Consider the following 17,954-nt stretch of genomic DNA (forward strand, 5'->3'; position numbering starts at 1 on the left):
GCTGTTTTATGCTTGTCTTCTTCCTTAATTTCAACCTGCCAGTAACCTGATCTTAAATCAAGTTTAGTAAAATATTTGCTTCCAATCAAAGTATCAATAGTCTCATCTACTCTAGGTAAAGTGTAGGCATCTTTAATGGTTTTGTTGTTAAGTTTTCTAAGATCGATACAGAATCTTAAGGACCCGTCAGATTTCTTGACTAACACTACATTTGAACTGTAAGGACTTTGTGATTTCCGTATAGCACCTGCTTCAAGCATTTCTTTCAAGTGCTGTCTTACCTCCTGATACATCCCAGGTGAAATTCTCCTGTAGGGTTCCTTAAAAGGTATATTGTCAGTTAGCTTGATTTCATGTTTGACCAAATCTGTTTTACCTATATCTGTAAATGATGTTGAGAAGATATGTTTCCATCTATTCAATAACTCTGCTGTTCTTGTCATTTCTTCACTTGTAAGATTCTGTTTGTTTATCTTCGCACCTAAAGACTCAATAAAAATATCTGAGTTATCTCCCTTATTTTCAATGGACTCTTCCTCTGACTTGGGTCTCCATGAATCGACTACCTTAACAGGGCTTACTGAGCAGATTATAGACTTTGGTAGAATCTTAATTGATTGTGCTGATAAATTACAAACTCTAACTGGTATTCTAGATGTTTTCCCAATCTTGGATTTCAGATTAATGACTCTAGGACAAATGACTAAACTCCCTGACTGTGAAGTATCCAACTGTTCAGTCATTGCTGTTTCTAAGTCATAAGATTTTCTGACTAACCCAGTTATTGTTTTGACCTCATTAGGACCTAAGCTAATTGGAAAATGGTTTGTTGTTTTGACCTTTAAAGCAGTGTCACACATACTTTTAAATGCTAAGTTCCATACTTCGGGTATTTCTGAAACACTTTCCAAACTACTAAAAATCTCTTTACAATTTCTGATAACATTGGTGCCAATTATTAATGGAAACTCAGAACCACCCTTTTCATTTGATGAATGACTCACCAATATAGGGGCAAAAATTGTACTCTGACTTAAAAATGGGATTTGAAGTTCACCCTCTATATACCCAGAAAAGGGAAGTGAGTGACCCCCTGCACCATAAACATCCAGTTGAAAATCTTCCAATTTTCTAAGTTCTGGCTTTGGTTCTAGAGACTCGTAAAATTGTTTTGACATACAAGTTATCATTGAACCAGTGTCTACCAACGCATCAGTTTCTCTGTCACATAATTTGACCTTACATTGGTTAGCATGTCCAACCATTCTAGAAATCAACTTTTCAGTTTCAGGGCAATGACATTTGACCTCCTCAGTTTGCCCTACAACAGAAGAGGTTGCCCTTTTGGGTCATTCTCTCCTTTCCTACTCATCTGACCTTGACCTTGAGGCTTTTGGTAAGTCTGACCTCTAAAATTGCCTCTAGACAGATTTCTACTCTGACCTCTAGTAAAACCTCTACCTCTATTAAAACCTCTGTTTTCTCTGTATGGACCTAGTGGACCATTAGAAGAAGTGTTTCTACTGTGTTGTACCTCTAAGTTACTTAATCTCCTACAAATATCTTGATAATCAGATGACTGAGAGTTTATGCTATGTTCTAACCTTTCCATCTTCGATATCAAGACTCTGAGTTCTTTCTTTAGGTCTTCCTGACTCTCTTTCACTTCTGCTCTCTCTGCATGAACTGCTGCTGGCTCGGATTTCAGTAGGCGAGAACTTGCATGAACTTCCTCCTGTTGCACTTTTCTGATTTCCCTAAGAAGATGTTGAAAATCTTTAATAGAGTCATACAAATGTCTGGTTGAATTTTTCAATGACTGACTAGCTAAACCTGTCCAGAATTTGTTTCTTAACATGGCATCTTTAGCTATCTCATCTATGAAACCAAACTGTATTGCTTTACAAATTGTTTCTTCAATGCGAGAAGCATAAATAACAATTGACTCATTCTCTTTTTGAAAATCACTGTAAAATGATTGCATAAGATTTTCATTTGTGGAAACATTTCCAAAGAAACCATCTAACTTGTGCATAATATCAGACAAGCGTGCATTTTCACCTAGAGGAACTAACATTGAACGAGCTAAACCCTTCAGAGATCTTCTAACTGCTTCTAAAAGTACATGTTCTGAATATTGTTCATTCTTTCTTAAACACTTAACCTCAAAACTCCAAACCTCGTATTTCACTTCACCTTTTTGAGGTTCATCAGTGCCACTGAAGATAGGTAATTTAGGCACACTCAATTGACTGGTAATAAGTGAAACATTGTGATTACTGGGATTAGGAGTTTCAGGGACTGGGTTGGAAGATTCAGTCTTAGGCTTAGCCTTGTGCAAGACATTGTACAAACCTTTCATTCTTGGCCCTAACTGATCCATAGGGGAACCAAATGTAAATTTTGGTGCAGTAACTTTACCTGTCTTTGGAGTACTAGATACAAGTAAATTATACTCCTCCATAGTTAATACCCTATAGTTAGGATTTTGATTCACCTTTTCAATGTGTTCAAGAATGTCATCAGCATTCTCTTCTTTCTCAACTACAGGTATTTCTGGTTTCTTACCAGCTGTCTCACCGTTAGCCATGGTGAAAATGATAACAATCAGAAAAAGAAATTCTGATATTTTGAAAGATTTTCTAAAACAATACAACATGAATCACTCACCGTGTTTTTGCTGAAAAACCCTTCTTCGAATTCGCATAAATTTTCGAACGTTCAACACAGTCGAGCCATATCGAGGTGCGGAATGAGATTTCAATATCTGGTAACCAAACACCTGGATTTCTTTCAAAAATAAACAGTCAATATAAATCAGTAAAAATTCTCTTAAACCATAATATCAACTCTGACTTGCTGACTTCTTATACCCTGAGTAACACTAAACTAAACTCAGTGATTCAAATTGCAGATATTAACTACAGTAATCTAAAAATTGAATCTAGATTGAATGCTATAACACAGTGACTGTAGATCTATATTACTAAATTTAGACTGAATAATATCTATTTGAAATAGACTGCCTTAAAATTCTTAAAGTGGTATGCGCTGGATATGCTAAATGAAATGATATGATATGAAAATGAAACTGATGTGAAGATCACTATACAACTGACTTACTTACACTCTCCCGAATTTTCTCTAAATCTGCTCTGCTGCTGCGGCTAAGTGTTAGTAAAACTGAATAACTACATGCAGAGAGGGATTGTTAGATAACACACAGTTAATTTCAAATGTCTTCAGGTCAATGTGTTTATATAACTTTTGAAGATACTTTAGAAAATAAAGTTTTCGCGAATTTTACCAGCACTCAACTGCAACACACTTGCAAACATGAAACATGACAAATGAATAACAAAATGACATTGACAACAAAATACAACAATACAAAATAAAAATGAGAAACAGTTAATAAATTCACAGGAATTGTTTATCCCAGAAATGTCCTCGAACCGCGTGAGATCTCAATGTGTATTCACAGTTGTGCACAAGTGGACAAACACCACCAAATGTTTTCCCATAGACTTCCATACAAAGTTGAGCCCCTGTCACTGATACATATATTGAATTTTGGGCAAATGACTTTCTTGCCGTGAAAGTTCGAGATCTTGTAAAACAAAACATGCCAGAAAAAATATACCGTGCCGCGGCACTTTTACTTTCAAATTCCATTTGTTTACAACTAGGTGCATTCAGCACCAAATGAAAATCTCTAACCAAAGTGCATCCCTCCCTTCAAACTTTTACCTGTAACTCCTACATATCTCAAAGGAGCCTAAGTCTTGATATGAGATTTTTATCACCTTTATTTCACTTGTCAAATACATAACTAGTCTTTTCTCTTAATGACCAATCACGTGCCAGGTAGCATTTTCTTCTCTGCACAACTTTGGGTGTCCAAAATGTCTGCACCCATGTATTTGTTTATGTAGGAGTTTTTCCTATAGAGTTATAGAAAACACTTATAAAAAGTGGTCAATTTAGTACATTTAGAACACATATTCATTGGTTATCTCACCTCATGAATATTGGGACTGACAGTCCTAGCTGAAGTACACCACTGGCTGTTACATTTCACACCCCAGTCAATCAGACCTCATTCTGTGAAATAGGAAAGATGTCTATAAATTGAAGCATTTTTCCATTTTTCTTTCAAACTTTTGAAATAAAATGATTAATCTAGCATATGTTTTGCTTGTTTTTCTTATTATTTCTCATAATCTCTTAAGATAGATCATGTTAATCAATAAGGGTAGCAGGTACCCGTTATAAATGAAAAATGAAGAAAATCAGCAGGTCTTTGTAAGAAAATGCTGAGTTATGGAAAGAGGAAAGGCTAATGTAGGTAAAATAATCAATGGAAAGAAAGAGAATTATATATCTAGTTTAAATGATAATAAGATTAAAAATATTATATCAGCAATGGGTTGCTGGCATCAGAGAATCAAATACATCCCCACTGAAAATTTTGTAATTCTGAAGGGGGGTGACCTAGATTTTAGCCAATTTTAATGATCATTTCATGTAATTGATGTTAAATACGTATATTTTCATAAAAGGCAAATATATTCATTTGCATATCATTTCTTATTATTGACATAATTAATAAATTGATTAAATGCCAAGGGCAGATAAATCATGTTGTCCGACTGAATGCAGTGCTCAATTGTAAGCAAAATGCTTAAATAACTGCAGTTCTGAGGAAATCTATATTCTAATAATCTTTTAAAAGTTCTAAATAACTTAAATATTAAGAGATTAACTAGATTTTCTAAGAAAACCATACCTTGGAACTGTTAATGAATGCAAAGGGTTCATCCTGAGAGTGTCCATGTGTTGTTCATTGTAAGAGGGGAGGGTTCATTAATCTCCTCCTTCTTGAGAATGCATTGCTGAAATACATTTTATTTTATTAAAACATACTGATACATGCATGTAGTAGCTTAAATTGTAATTGTTTATTACTTACACCATCTTTTGAATTTTTTATAAGCATTTGTTATGTAATAGCTTAAAAATAATCATGTTTAAATAGAATTTACTAAGATAATACTAAAACAAAATGGAAAAGAAATTGAAAAAAAATAACTGCAGATAAGCATAACTCTTGTTATTCAAATAAACTACATCTATAAAATTTTCCTTCATTTTTTTAGCATCATTAGAGCACAAAATACCCCCCCCCCCCTTTGCTACATAATATCAAGATTGGATATGACAAGGAGGAGGGATATTCAGAAACATATTTCACCATTTTTTCACTTATAATTTTGCACATTTCTTGCATTTTCAATGTATTTTCTGTTAAAACATATTGTACAGTAATTTAAATTAAATTTCCTACTAGTAACCTCTCAGTTTCACCAAAAGTACAACTTTTATTTCAAGCCAGCACTGATGACATGACTAAAATCTACTTTGCAGCTGGATTAGGTCCCTTATGTAAAAACAAAGTAACCTATTTAGTTAACAACAGTCACATTTTGTTATAAATCATTCAATTAACTCTGATTAACACAAATTTGAAAGATGATTAGTCAATCTATACAAATGTATGCACTCATAAAATACATGGATTTAAATGAATTTCTCAAACTGCGAGGGGGATGTTCACATGTTTTGTGTATTGATGATGCCGATAAATATCAATATTGTATTATTTTCAACATTCACAGTAAATTTCAGCATAAATATTTATTTACAATTATTTACATGGACATTTATTGAAAATATGAGAGCTAGGGGCAAAATTTTGGCATTTTTTCACCATGTGCAGTCCCCATTGGGAGCCTCAGTTTACCCAAACCCTCTAATTTTTATACAAATAGTAAAAACCAACTAAAATATAATCCCAATGCCAAAAAAAAAGAGGAATTGATTGATTTTTTGGCTGTAATCAATGTTTACCTATGACATACATACCTACTCTATAGAGTTATAGAAAACACTTATAAAAAGTGGTCAATTTAGTACATTTAGAACACATATTCATTGGTTATCTCACCTCATGAATATTGGGACTGACAGTCCTAGCTGAAGTACACCACTGGCTGTTACATTTCACACCCCAGTCAATCAGACCTCATTCTGTGAAATAGGAAAGATGTCTATAAATTGAAGCATTTTTCCATTTTTCTTTCAAACTTTTGAAATAAAATGATTAATCTAGCATATGTTTTGCTTGTTTTTCTTATTATTTCTCATAATCTCTTAAGATAGATCATGTTAATCAATAAGGGTAGCAGGTACCCGTTATAAATGAAAAATGAAGAAAATCAGCAGGTCTTTGTAAGAAAATGCTGAGTTATGGAAAGAGGAAAGGCTAATGTAGGTAAAATAATCAATGGAAAGAAAGAGAATTATATATCTAGTTTAAATGATAATAAGATTAAAAATATTATATCAGCAATGGGTTGCTGGCATCAGAGAATCAAATACATCCCCACTGAAAATTTTGTAATTCTGAAGGGGGGTGACCTAGATTTTAGCCAATTTTAATGATCATTTCATGTAATTGATGTTAAATACGTATATTTTCATAAAAGGCAAATATATTCATTTGCATATCATTTCTTATTATTGACATAATTAATAAATTGATTAAATGCCAAGGGCAGATAAATCATGTTGTCCGACTGAATGCAGTGCTCAATTGTAAGCAAAATGCTTAAATAACTGCAGTTCTGAGGAAATCTATATTCTAATAATCTTTTAAAAGTTCTAAATAACTTAAATATTAAGAGATTAACTAGATTTTCTAAGAAAACCATACCTTGGAACTGTTAATGAATGCAAAGGGTTCATCCTGAGAGTGTCCATGTGTTGTTCATTGTAAGAGGGGAGGGTTCATTAATCTCCTCCTTCTTGAGAATGCATTGCTGAAATACATTTTATTTTATTAAAACATACTGATACATGCATGTAGTAGCTTAAATTGTAATTGTTTATTACTTACACCATCTTTTGAATTTTTTATAAGCATTTGTTATGTAATAGCTTAAAAATAATCATGTTTAAATAGAATTTACTAAGATAATACTAAAACAAAATGGAAAAGAAATTGAAAAAAAATAACTGCAGATAAGCATAACTCTTGTTATTCAAATAAACTACATCTATAAAATTTTCCTTCATTTTTTTAGCATCATTAGAGCACAAAATACCCCCCCCCCCTTTGCTACATAATATCAAGATTGGATATGACAAGGAGGAGGGATATTCAGAAACATATTTCACCATTTTTTCACTTATAATTTTGCACATTTCTTGCATTTTCAATGTATTTTCTGTTAAAACATATTGTACAGTAATTTAAATTAAATTTCCTACTAGTAACCTCTCAGTTTCACCAAAAGTACAACTTTTATTTCAAGCCAGCACTGATGACATGACTAAAATCTACTTTGCAGCTGGATTAGGTCCCTTATGTAAAAACAAAGTAACCTATTTAGTTAACAACAGTCACATTTTGTTATAAATCATTCAATTAACTCTGATTAACACAAATTTGAAAGATGATTAGTCAATCTATACAAATGTATGCACTCATAAAATACATGGATTTAAATGAATTTCTCAAACTGCGAGGGGGATGTTCACATGTTTTGTGTATTGATGATGCCGATAAATATCAATATTGTATTATTTTCAACATTCACAGTAAATTTCAGCATAAATATTTATTTACAATTATTTACATGGACATTTATTGAAAATATGAGAGCTAGGGGCAAAATTTTGGCATTTTTTCACCATGTGCAGTCCCCATTGGGAGCCTCAGTTTACCCAAACCCTCTAATTTTTATACAAATAGTAAAAACCAACTAAAATATAATCCCAATGCCAAAAAAAAGAGGAATTGATTGATTTTTTGGCTGTAATCAATGTTTACCTATGACATACATACCTACTCTATAGGACAAACACCACCAAATGTTTTCCCATAGACTTCCATACAAAGTTGAGCCCCTGTCACTGATACATATATTGAATTTTGGGCAAATGACTTTCTTGCCGTGAAAGTTCGAGATCTTGTAAAACAAAACATGCCAGAAAAAATATACCGTGCCGCGGCACTTTTACTTTCAAATTCCATTTGTTTACAACTAGGTGCATTCAGCACCAAATGAAAATCTCTAACCAAAGTGCATCCCTCCCTTCAAACTTTTACCTGTAACTCCTACATATCTCAAAGGAGCCTAAGTCTTGATATGAGATTTTTATCACCTTTATTTCACTTGTCAAATACATAACTAGTCTTTTCTCTTAATGACCAATCACGTGCCAGGTAGCATTTTCTTCTCTGCACAACTTTGGGTGTCCAAAATGTCTGCACCCATGTATTTGTTTATGTAGGAGTTTTTCCTATAGAGTTATAGAAAACACTTATAAAAAGTGGTCAATTTAGTACATTTAGAACACATATTCATTGGTTATCTCACCTCATGAATATTGGGACTGACAGTCCTAGCTGAAGTACACCACTGGCTGTTACATTTCACACCCCAGTCAATCAGACCTCATTCTGTGAAATAGGAAAGATGTCTATAAATTGAAGCATTTTTCCATTTTTCTTTCAAACTTTTGAAATAAAATGATTAATCTAGCATATGTTTTGCTTGTTTTTCTTATTATTTCTCATAATCTCTTAAGATAGATCATGTTAATCAATAAGGGTAGCAGGTACCCGTTATAAATGAAAAATGAAGAAAATCAGCAGGTCTTTGTAAGAAAATGCTGAGTTATGGAAAGAGGAAAGGCTAATGTAGGTAAAATAATCAATGGAAAGAAAGAGAATTATATATCTAGTTTAAATGATAATAAGATTAAAAATATTATATCAGCAATGGGTTGCTGGCATCAGAGAATCAAATACATCCCCACTGAAAATTTTGTAATTCTGAAGGGGGGTGACCTAGATTTTAGCCAATTTTAATGATCATTTCATGTAATTGATGTTAAATACGTATATTTTCATAAAAGGCAAATATATTCATTTGCATATCATTTCTTATTATTGACATAATTAATAAATTGATTAAATGCCAAGGGCAGATAAATCATGTTGTCCGACTGAATGCAGTGCTCAATTGTAAGCAAAATGCTTAAATAACTGCAGTTCTGAGGAAATCTATATTCTAATAATCTTTTAAAAGTTCTAAATAACTTAAATATTAAGAGATTAACTAGATTTTCTAAGAAAACCATACCTTGGAACTGTTAATGAATGCAAAGGGTTCATCCTGAGAGTGTCCATGTGTTGTTCATTGTAAGAGGGGAGGGTTCATTAATCTCCTCCTTCTTGAGAATGCATTGCTGAAATACATTTTATTTTATTAAAACATACTGATACATGCATGTAGTAGCTTAAATTGTAATTGTTTATTACTTACACCATCTTTTGAATTTTTTATAAGCATTTGTTATGTAATAGCTTAAAAATAATCATGTTTAAATAGAATTTACTAAGATAATACTAAAACAAAATGGAAAAGAAATTGAAAAAAAATAACTGCAGATAAGCATAACTCTTGTTATTCAAATAAACTACATCTATAAAATTTTCCTTCATTTTTTTAGCATCATTAGAGCACAAAATACCCCCCCCCCCTTTGCTACATAATATCAAGATTGGATATGACAAGGAGGAGGGATATTCAGAAACATATTTCACCATTTTTTCACTTATAATTTTGCACATTTCTTGCATTTTCAATGTATTTTCTGTTAAAACATATTGTACAGTAATTTAAATTAAATTTCCTACTAGTAACCTCTCAGTTTCACCAAAAGTACAACTTTTATTTCAAGCCAGCACTGATGACATGACTAAAATCTACTTTGCAGCTGGATTAGGTCCCTTATGTAAAAACAAAGTAACCTATTTAGTTAACAACAGTCACATTTTGTTATAAATCATTCAATTAACTCTGATTAACACAAATTTGAAAGATGATTAGTCAATCTATACAAATGTATGCACTCATAAAATACATGGATTTAAATGAATTTCTCAAACTGCGAGGGGGATGTTCACATGTTTTGTGTATTGATGATGCCGATAAATATCAATATTGTATTATTTTCAACATTCACAGTAAATTTCAGCATAAATATTTATTTACAATTATTTACATGGACATTTATTGAAAATATGAGAGCTAGGGGCAAAATTTTGGCATTTTTTCACCATGTGCAGTCCCCATTGGGAGCCTCAGTTTACCCAAACCCTCTAATTTTTATACAAATAGTAAAAACCAACTAAAATATAATCCCAATGCCAAAAAAAAGAGGAATTGATTGATTTTTTGGCTGTAATCAATGTTTACCTATGACATACATACCTACTCTATAGGACAAACACCACCAAATGTTTTCCCATAGACTTCCATACAAAGTTGAGCCCCTGTCACTGATACATATATTGAATTTTGGGCAAATGACTTTCTTGCCGTGAAAGTTCGAGATCTTGTAAAACAAAACATGCCAGAAAAAATATACCGTGCCGCGGCACTTTTACTTTCAAATTCCATTTGTTTACAACTAGGTGCATTCAGCACCAAATGAAAATCTCTAACCAAAGTGCATCCCTCCCTTCAAACTTTTACCTGTAACTCCTACATATCTCAAAGGAGCCTAAGTCTTGATATGAGATTTTTATCACCTTTATTTCACTTGTCAAATACATAACTAGTCTTTTCTCTTAATGACCAATCACGTGCCAGGTAGCATTTTCTTCTCTGCACAACTTTGGGTGTCCAAAATGTCTGCACCCATGTATTTGTTTATGTAGGAGTTTTTCCTATAGAGTTATAGAAAACACTTATAAAAAGTGGTCAATTTAGTACATTTAGAACACATATTCATTGGTTATCTCACCTCATGAATATTGGGACTGACAGTCCTAGCTGAAGTACACCACTGGCTGTTACATTTCACACCCCAGTCAATCAGACCTCATTCTGTGAAATAGGAAAGATGTCTATAAATTGAAGCATTTTTCCATTTTTCTTTCAAACTTTTGAAATAAAATGATTAATCTAGCATATGTTTTGCTTGTTTTTCTTATTATTTCTCATAATCTCTTAAGATAGATCATGTTAATCAATAAGGGTAGCAGGTACCCGTTATAAATGAAAAATGAAGAAAATCAGCAGGTCTTTGTAAGAAAATGCTGAGTTATGGAAAGAGGAAAGGCTAATGTAGGTAAAATAATCAATGGAAAGAAAGAGAATTATATATCTAGTTTAAATGATAATAAGATTAAAAATATTATATCAGCAATGGGTTGCTGGCATCAGAGAATCAAATACATCCCCACTGAAAATTTTGTAATTCTGAAGGGGGGTGACCTAGATTTTAGCCAATTTTAATGATCATTTCATGTAATTGATGTTAAATACGTATATTTTCATAAAAGGCAAATATATTCATTTGCATATCATTTCTTATTATTGACATAATTAATAAATTGATTAAATGCCAAGGGCAGATAAATCATGTTGTCCGACTGAATGCAGTGCTCAATTGTAAGCAAAATGCTTAAATAACTGCAGTTCTGAGGAAATCTATATTCTAATAATCTTTTAAAAGTTCTAAATAACTTAAATATTAAGAGATTAACTAGATTTTCTAAGAAAACCATACCTTGGAACTGTTAATGAATGCAAAGGGTTCATCCTGAGAGTGTCCATGTGTTGTTCATTGTAAGAGGGGAGGGTTCATTAATCTCCTCCTTCTTGAGAATGCATTGCTGAAATACATTTTATTTTATTAAAACATACTGATACATGCATGTAGTAGCTTAAATTGTAATTGTTTATTACTTACACCATCTTTTGAATTTTTTATAAGCATTTGTTATGTAATAGCTTAAAAATAATCATGTTTAAATAGAATTTACTAAGATAATACTAAAACAAAATGGAAAAGAAATTGAAAAAAAATAACTGCAGATAAGCATAACTCTTGTTATTCAAATAAACTACATCTATAAAATTTTCCTTCATTTTTTTAGCATCATTAGAGCACAAAATACCCCCCCCCCCCTTTGCTACATAATATCAAGATTGGATATGACAAGGAGGAGGGATATTCAGAAACATATTTCACCATTTTTTCACTTATAATTTTGCACATTTCTTGCATTTTCAATGTATTTTCTGTTAAAACATATTGTACAGTAATTTAAATTAAATTTCCTACTAGTAACCTCTCAGTTTCACCAAAAGTACAACTTTTATTTCAAGCCAGCACTGATGACATGACTAAAATCTACTTTGCAGCTGGATTAGGTCCCTTATGTAAAAACAAAGTAACCTATTTAGTTAACAACAGTCACATTTTGTTATAAATCATTCAATTAACTCTGATTAACACAAATTTGAAAGATGATTAGTCAATCTATACAAATGTATGCACTCATAAAATACATGGATTTAAATGAATTTCTCAAACTGCGAGGGGGATGTTCACATGTTTTGTGTATTGATGATGCCGATAAATATCAATATTGTATTATTTTCAACATTCACAGTAAATTTCAGCATAAATATTTATTTACAATTATTTACATGGACATTTATTGAAAATATGAGAGCTAGGGGCAAAATTTTGGCATTTTTTCACCATGTGCAGTCCCCATTGGGAGCCTCAGTTTACCCAAACCCTCTAATTTTTATACAAATAGTAAAAACCAACTAAAATATAATCCCAATGCCAAAAAAAAAGAGGAATTGATTGATTTTTTGGCTGTAATCAATGTTTACCTATGACATACATACCTACTCTATAGAGTTATAGAAAACACTTATAAAAAGTGGTCAATTTAGTACATTTAGAACACATATTCATTGGTTATCTCACCTCATGAATATTGGGACTGACAGTCCTAGCTGAAGTACACCACTGGCTGTTACATTTCACACCCCAGTCAATCAGACCTCATTCTGTGAAATAGGAAAGATGTCTATAAATTGAAGCATTTTTCCATTTTTCTTTCAAACTTTTGAAATAAAATGATTAATCTAGCATATGTTTTGCTTGTTTTTCTTATTATTTCTCATAATCTCTTAAGATAGATCATGTTAATCAATAAGGGTAGCAGGTACCCGTTATAAATGAAAAATGAAGAAAATCAGCAGGTCTTTGTAAGAAAATGCTGAGTTATGGAAAGAGGAAAGGCTAATGTAGGTAAAATAATCAATGGAAAGAAAGAGAATTATATATCTAGTTTAAATGATAATAAGATTAAAAATATTATATCAGCAATGGGTTGCTGGCATCAGAGAATCAAATACATCCCCACTGAAAATTTTGTAATTCTGAAGGGGGGTGACCTAGATTTTAGCCAATTTTAATGATCATTTCATGTAATTGATGTTAAATACGTATATTTTCATAAAAGGCAAATATATTCATTTGCATATCATTTCTTATTATTGACATAATTAATAAATTGATTAAATGCCAAGGGCAGATAAATCATGTTGTCCGACTGAATGCAGTGCTCAATTGTAAGCAAAATGCTTAAATAACTGCAGTTCTGAGGAAATCTATATTCTAATAATCTTTTAAAAGTTCTAAATAACTTAAATATTAAGAGATTAACTAGATTTTCTAAGAAAACCATACCTTGGAACTGTTAATGAATGCAAAGGGTTCATCCTGAGAGTGTCCATGTGTTGTTCATTGTAAGAGGGGAGGGTTCATTAATCTCCTCCTTCTTGAGAATGCATTGCTGAAATACATTTTATTTTATTAAAACATACTGATACATGCATGTAGTAGCTTAAATTGTAATTGTTTATTACTTACACCATCTTTTGAATTTTTTATAAGCATTTGTTATGTAATAGCTTAAAAATAATCATGTTTAAATAGAATTTACTAAGATAATACTAAAACAAAATGGAAAAGAAATTGAAAAAAAATAACTGCAGATAAGCATAACTCTTGTTATTCAAATAAACTACATCTATAAAATTTTCCTTCATTTTTTTAGCATCATTAGAGCACAAAATACCCCCCCCCCCTTTGCTACATAATATCAAGATTGGATATGACAAGGAGGAGGGATATTCAGAAACATATTTCACCATTTTTTCACTTATAATTTTGCACATTTCTTGCATTTTCAATGTATTTTCTGTTAAAACATATTGTACAGTAATTTAAATTAAATTTCCTACTAGTAACCTCTCAGTTTCACCAAAAGTACAACTTTTATTTCAAGCCAGCACTGATGACATGACTAAAATCTACTTTGCAGCTGGATTAGGTCCCTTATGTAAAAACAAAGTAACCTATTTAGTTAACAACAGTCACATTTTGTTATAAATCATTCAATTAACTCTGATTAACACAAATTTGAAAGATGATTAGTCAATCTATACAAATGTATGCACTCATAAAATACATGGATTTAAATGAATTTCTCAAACTGCGAGGGGGATGTTCACATGTTTTGTGTATTGATGATGCCGATAAATATCAATATTGTATTATTTTCAACATTCACAGTAAATTTCAGCATAAATATTTATTTACAATTATTTACATGGACATTTATTGAAAATATGAGAGCTAGGGGCAAAATTTTGGCATTTTTTCACCATGTGCAGTCCCCATTGGGAGCCTCAGTTTACCCAAACCCTCTAATTTTTATACAAATAGTAAAAACCAACTAAAATATAATCCCAATGCCAAAAAAAAAGAGGAATTGATTGATTTTTTGGCTGTAATCAATGTTTACCTATGACATACATACCTACTCTATAGGACAAACACCACCAAATGTTTTCCCATAGACTTCCATACAAAGTTGAGCCCCTGTCACTGATACATATATTGAATTTTGGGCAAATGACTTTCTTGCCGTGAAAGTTCGAGATCTTGTAAAACAAAACATGCCAGAAAAAATATACCGTGCCGCGGCACTTTTACTTTCAAATTCCATTTGTTTACAACTAGGTGCATTCAGCACCAAATGAAAATCTCTAACCAAAGTGCATCCCTCCCTTCAAACTTTTACCTGTAACTCCTACATATCTCAAAGGAGCCTAAGTCTTGATATGAGATTTTTATCACCTTTATTTCACTTGTCAAATACATAACTAGTCTTTTCTCTTAATGACCAATCACGTGCCAGGTAGCATTTTCTTCTCTGCACAACTTTGGGTGTCCAAAATGTCTGCACCCATGTATTTGTTTATGTAGGAGTTTTTCCTATAGAGTTATAGAAAACACTTATAAAAAGTGGTCAATTTAGTACATTTAGAACACATATTCATTGGTTATCTCACCTCATGAATATTGGGACTGACAGTCCTAGCTGAAGTACACCACTGGCTGTTACATTTCACACCCCAGTCAATCAGACCTCATTCTGTGAAATAGGAAAGATGTCTATAAATTGAAGCATTTTTCCATTTTTCTTTCAAACTTTTGAAATAAAATGATTAATCTAGCATATGTTTTGCTTGTTTTTCTTATTATTTCTCATAATCTCTTAAGATAGATCATGTTAATCAATAAGGGTAGCAGGTACCCGTTATAAATGAAAAATGAAGAAAATCAGCAGGTCTTTGTAAGAAAATGCTGAGTTATGGAAAGAGGAAAGGCTAATGTAGGTAAAATAATCAATGGAAAGAAAGAGAATTATATATCTAGTTTAAATGATAATAAGATTAAAAATATTATATCAGCAATGGGTTGCTGGCATCAGAGAATCAAATACATCCCCACTGAAAATTTTGTAATTCTGAAGGGGGGTGACCTAGATTTTAGCCAATTTTAATGATCATTTCATGTAATTGATGTTAAATACGTATATTTTCATAAAAGGCAAATATATTCATTTGCATATCATTTCTTATTATTGACATAATTAATAAATTGATTAAATGCCAAGGGCAGATAAATCATGTTGTCCGACTGAATGCAGTGCTCAATTGTAAGCAAAATGCTTAAATAACTGCAGTTCTGAGGAAATCTATATTCTAATAATCTTTTAAAAGTTCTAAATAACTTAAATATTAAGAGATTAACTAGATTTTCTAAGAAAACCATACCTTGGAACTGTTAATGAATGCAAAGGGTTCATCCTGAGAGTGTCCATGTGTTGTTCATTGTAAGAGGGGAGGGTTCATTAATCTCCTCCTTCTTGAGAATGCATTGCTGAAATACATTTTATTTTATTAAAACATACTGATACATGCATGTAGTAGCTTAAATTGTAATTGTTTATTACTTACACCATCTTTTGAATTTTTTATAAGCATTTGTTATGTAATAGCTTAAAAATAATCATGTTTAAATAGAATTTACTAAGATAATACTAAAACAAAATGGAAAAGAAATTGAAAAAAAATAACTGCAGATAAGCATAACTCTTGTTATTCAAATAAACTACATCTATAAAATTTTCCTTCATTTTTTTAGCATCATTAGAGCACAAAATACCCCCCCCCCCCTTTGCTACATAATATCAAGATTGGATATGACAAGGAGGAGGGATATTCAGAAACATATTTCACCATTTTTTCACTTATAATTTTGCACATTTCTTGCATTTTCAATGTATTTTCTGTTAAAACATATTGTACAGTAATTTAAATTAAATTTCCTACTAGTAACCTCTCAGTTTCACCAAAAGTACAACTTTTATTTCAAGCCAGCACTGATGACATGACTAAAATCTACTTTGCAGCTGGATTAGGTCCCTTATGTAAAAACAAAGTAACCTATTTAGTTAACAACAGTCACATTTTGTTATAAATCATTCAATTAACTCTGATTAACACAAATTTGAAAGATGATTAGTCAATCTATACAAATGTATGCACTCATAAAATACATGGATTTAAATGAATTTCTCAAACTGCGAGGGGGATGTTCACATGTTTTGTGTATTGATGATGCCGATAAATATCAATATTGTATTATTTTCAACATTCACAGTAAATTTCAGCATAAATATTTATTTACAATTATTTACATGGACATTTATTGAAAATATGAGAGCTAGGGGCAAAATTTTGGCATTTTTTCACCATGTGCAGTCCCCATTGGGAGCCTCAGTTTACCCAAACCCTCTAATTTTTATACAAATAGTAAAAACCAACTAAAATATAATCCCAATGCCAAAAAAAAAGAGGAATTGATTGATTTTTTGGCTGTAATCAATGTTTACCTATGACATACATACCTACTCTATAGAGTTATAGAAAACACTTATAAAAAGTGGTCAATTTAGTACATTTAGAACACATATTCATTGGTTATCTCACCTCATGAATATTGGGACTGACAGTCCTAGCTGAAGTACACCACTGGCTGTTACATTTCACACCCCAGTCAATCAGACCTCATTCTGTGAAATAGGAAAGATGTCTATAAATTGAAGCATTTTTCCATTTTTCTTTCAAACTTTTGAAATAAAATGATTAATCTAGCATATGTTTTGCTTGTTTTTCTTATTATTTCTCATAATCTCTTAAGATAGATCATGTTAATCAATAAGGGTAGCAGGTACCCGTTATAAATGAAAAATGAAGAAAATCAGCAGGTCTTTGTAAGAAAATGCTGAGTTATGGAAAGAGGAAAGGCTAATGTAGGTAAAATAATCAATGGAAAGAAAGAGAATTATATATCTAGTTTAAATGATAATAAGATTAAAAATATTATATCAGCAATGGGTTGCTGGCATCAAGAGAATCAAATACATCCCCACTGAAAATTTTGTAATTCTGAAGGGGGGTGACCTAGATTTTAGCCAATTTTAATGATCATTTCATGTAATTGATGTTAAATACGTATATTTTCATAAAAGGCAAATATATTCATTTGCATATCATTTCTTATTATTGACATAATTAATAAATTGATTAAATGCCAAGGGCAGATAAATCATGTTGTCCGACTGAATGCAGTGCTCAATTGTAAGCAAAATG

At 31.6% G+C, this 17,954-nt stretch overlaps 1 long non-coding RNA gene across 12 annotated transcripts in view; it reads right to left on the reverse strand.

The window, feature by feature from the left end:
* Positions 1–3,498: 3,498 nt before the first annotated feature.
* The window catches only part of LOC133177894 (uncharacterized), a 35,064-nt gene continuing 20,608 nt past the window's right edge, over positions 3,499–17,954 (reverse strand). For 8 of the 12 annotated variants that reach the window (XR_009719877.1, XR_009719876.1, XR_009719873.1 and 5 more), the window contains 17 exons: positions 17,292–17,374; positions 16,074–16,179; positions 15,306–15,388; positions 14,771–15,228; positions 13,636–13,741; positions 12,868–12,950; positions 11,650–11,755; positions 10,882–10,964; positions 10,347–10,804; positions 9,213–9,318; positions 8,445–8,527; positions 7,910–8,367; positions 6,776–6,881; positions 6,008–6,090; positions 4,790–4,895; positions 4,022–4,104; positions 3,499–3,944 (listed from right to left, as the gene is read on the reverse strand). This is a non-coding gene — a long non-coding RNA (uncharacterized LOC133177894). Of the gene's footprint in view, positions 3,945–4,020; positions 4,105–4,789; positions 4,896–6,007; positions 6,091–6,775; positions 6,882–7,909; positions 8,368–8,444; positions 8,528–9,212; positions 9,319–10,346; positions 10,805–10,881; positions 10,965–11,649; positions 11,756–12,867; positions 12,951–13,635; positions 13,742–14,770; positions 15,229–15,305; positions 15,389–16,073; positions 16,180–17,291; positions 17,375–17,954 lie in introns of those variants that run through there. The other 4 variants (XR_009719875.1, XR_009719872.1, XR_009719871.1 and 1 more) reach the window with 4 other exon arrangements.

Source organism: Saccostrea echinata, unplaced genomic scaffold (genome assembly GCF_033153115.1).
Source record: "Saccostrea echinata isolate AGI-Se365-2 ecotype Australia unplaced genomic scaffold, CSIRO_AGI_Sech_v1 ptg000272l, whole genome shotgun sequence".
Taxonomy (NCBI): domain Eukaryota; kingdom Metazoa; phylum Mollusca; class Bivalvia; order Ostreida; family Ostreidae; genus Saccostrea; species Saccostrea echinata.